General features: G+C 41.2%; 1 long non-coding RNA gene across 1 annotated transcript; it reads left to right on the forward strand.

Moving 5' to 3' along the window:
* Positions 1 to 736: 736 nt before the first annotated feature.
* LOC122145678 lies at positions 737 to 1,977 on the forward strand. The gene is made up of 3 exons (XR_006160500.1): positions 737 to 1,295; positions 1,426 to 1,705; positions 1,839 to 1,977. It is a non-coding gene; the product is annotated as an uncharacterized LOC122145678 (long non-coding RNA).
* Positions 1,978 to 3,178: the final 1,201 nt, after the last annotated feature.

Consider the following 3,178-nt stretch of genomic DNA (forward strand, 5'->3'; position numbering starts at 1 on the left):
TCTTGACTTTCTAACAAATAGGACACAGAGAGTGAGGGTTAGTGGTACTTTGTCTGACCAGAAAAGCTCTTCTACTGGGTCTCCTCAAGGGTGTGTGCTGTCACCTTTATTATTTATTCTTTACACAAATATGTGTCAGAGCAGCTATGACAATAGAACCATTACATAATATTCAGATGATTTTGTTATTGTTAGTCTGCTTCAGGAGGATGAGATCAGCCACAGCCCAGTTGTTGATGACTTTGTTCACTGGTGTGAGAAATCCTACCTTCAGTTTAATATATCAAAGACTAAAGATATGCTCATTGATTTTAGGAGGAAGACTCACATTAACAAAGCTACTTTAAGAAAAGGCCATACTATTGAGTATGTGCAATCTTATAAATACCTTGGTTTAACGAATGTGAACAAACACACTCACACGTGGGTTTCTTTGTGCTTGCCTTTATCTTTTTGGAAATAAAATGGCACAAATCACTTTGGCTGAAGATAAATTACTGCAGACATTCAAGACCACAGCAGCGACACTCGAGTCTGCTGGGGTACGACCAAACTCATATGATTCATATTACAGTTTTTCTCAAATGCTAAAACACAAAAGCCAATCCTCTGAACCAAATGACCAGTTGTCTAAACACATTTACTAAATCTAGCCATCATTTTCCAATATCATAAACACATTTCACATGAAGAAACAATTCACAAAACACAATCCTCCGTTCTCATAAATCTTAACACATTTTTTTTTTGCTAAAACAAGTTGCAAAAGAACTCTGCTCATATTCTTAAATGAAAGCTCATGTGATGCAAAATGCTTGCCACAGTCAGCAATATTTGAACACAATGAACACACCTGGCGTCATTCATTACACACAACGACTCAAAATTGAAGACACTTGTTGCTAATGCTGTGACCACATGTATAAAAGCAAGTTCAGAGTGCACAGTTTGCTGAAGATTCCAAACAAACACAATGGATGAAGGCAGAGTCAGGGGAAGAGGAATTCGAGTCAGAGGAGGAAGAAGAGCTGGCCATGGAAGAAGAGGAGCAGGCCAACGAAGAAGAGGAGTTCAAATCAGAGGAGGAAGAGGAGCAGGCCAACAAGGGAGAGGAGAAGGTCCAGGAGGGAGAGCAAGACAACCTCGCACCATCATTATGGACGAGATGCGAGCAACAGTCACTGACCATGTCATTGTCCATGGCATGACAATGGCTGAAGCAGGACTATGAGACGTCCAAACCTGAGTAGGTTTACCGTGGCCACCATTATCAGGGCATTCAGACAACACAACAGGTATTGTACTCTATTGCTTTCTTTGTCACAATACAATTTTACAAGCCTGTAAAAGTAGTCTATTGGTTTCAAATCAGTTGTTACTGTATTGTAAAACATATCAATTGACAACACATGTTTCTTTCTTTAGAGTTGAAAGAATGCCACATAGAGGTGGGAGGGTTACCATATTTACAGCAGCACAAGAAACCCTCATTGTGGATATGGTTCGTGAGAACAACCTCATCAGACTCCGGGAGATCAGAGAAAAAGTCATTGCCGATAATGTCAACTTTGAGAGCATTGATGTCAGCTTGGCCACAATAGACAGAGTTCTCCGGCGCCAGAAGATGCGGATGAAACAGGTCTATAGGGTTCCCTTTGAGCGCAACACTGCCTGACACAAAGACCTACGTTACGAGTATGTGCATGTAAGTATACATCCATGTTCACAGTACAGTTAGTGGACATACTGTGTTGCTCAGTGGCCTACATTACTTCTGGACAATACTGTGCTACCTGATTGACTGTTCTGAACACCTGTGCACTTTCACATTTTCACAGAGGATATTACAGTTGGACGCGATGGCCAGACCTCATGAGTACCTCTTCCTGGATGAGGCTGGCTTCAACCTGCAGAAACGAAGGCAAAGAAGCCGTAACATCATTGGCCAAAGAGCCATCACTGAGGTTCCTGGCCAACGGGGTGGGTAATATTACTCTGTGTGGCCATGGGTTTGGAGGGGCTTGTCCACCGGCATGCTGTCCTTGGGTCTTACAACACCCAACATCTCCTCACCTTCCTAGAGGACCTAAAAGACATCCTCCTGGACCGCCAACAACACCATCCTGGGCCCGAACATCACATTTATGTGATCATTTGGGACAATGTACGCTTCCACAAAACAAACCAAATCAGAGAGTGGTTCACCACCAACAGTAACCACTTTTTAAACGTCTTTCTGCCACCCTACTCCCCTTTCCTGAACCCTATAGAGGAGTTCTTCTCATGGAGATGGAAGGTTTATGACAGACAACCATACACTAGAGAGAACCTCCTAAGGGCAATGGAGCTGGCCTGTGTTGACATCCCAGTGGAGGCCTTCCAAGGATGGATTCGCCATTCCAGGGAGTTTTTCCCGCAGTGCCTGGCAAGAGACAATATAGCCTGCGACGTGGATGAGGTGATGTGGCCTGATGCAGCTCAGCGACATGATGCCGCACAGTGATTGTGGTGTGAATGAAGTAAATAAAAAAACTTCACACCCTGATCATGTTTTCAAGAGTACTGTTATGTGCAATAGATTCTGTTTTTGCATTGAGTTGTGTTACAGTAGTGTACATGCAGAATTTACTATAGATTTATACTCTTCATATGAAACTCACAAATCTAAATGCCTAATCCTCTGCAGAGATCTAAGAACATCCATTACTGTAAAGTTTCTAAAAATATGCATTGGCAGTTATGAAACAAACAACCTTCTCACAAATTGAGCATTGTGTTTTCAATTGTTTTGCTGTACTGTGTATAGTGTTTACATTTTTGAAAGCTTCGAGCTGCTCTTTTGGTGTGAAAGTTTGAGTTTTGAAGTGAGAAGGTGTGGTTGTTTATGTAGCTTTAGAAAAGGGTGTTGTGTTTAGACATTCGGGAACATGGAGGAAATGTTTGTGAAATGTGTTTTAGCATTTGAGAAAAACTGTAAACACAACAATATATATAAAAACTGAAACAATATCCCTGTAATACAGTGTACTCATACAGGACAATAATTTGATAACAGGAAAACATCAATTGTTAACATTTATAACTAAAACACGGATGCAAAATACCTTTTTGGAAATAAAATGGCACAAATCACTTTGGCTGAAGATAAATTACTGCAGACATTCAAGACTAGAAAAAC

This window comes from Cyprinus carpio, chromosome A7 (assembly GCF_018340385.1).
Source record: "Cyprinus carpio isolate SPL01 chromosome A7, ASM1834038v1, whole genome shotgun sequence".
Classification (NCBI taxonomy): domain Eukaryota; kingdom Metazoa; phylum Chordata; class Actinopteri; order Cypriniformes; family Cyprinidae; genus Cyprinus; species Cyprinus carpio.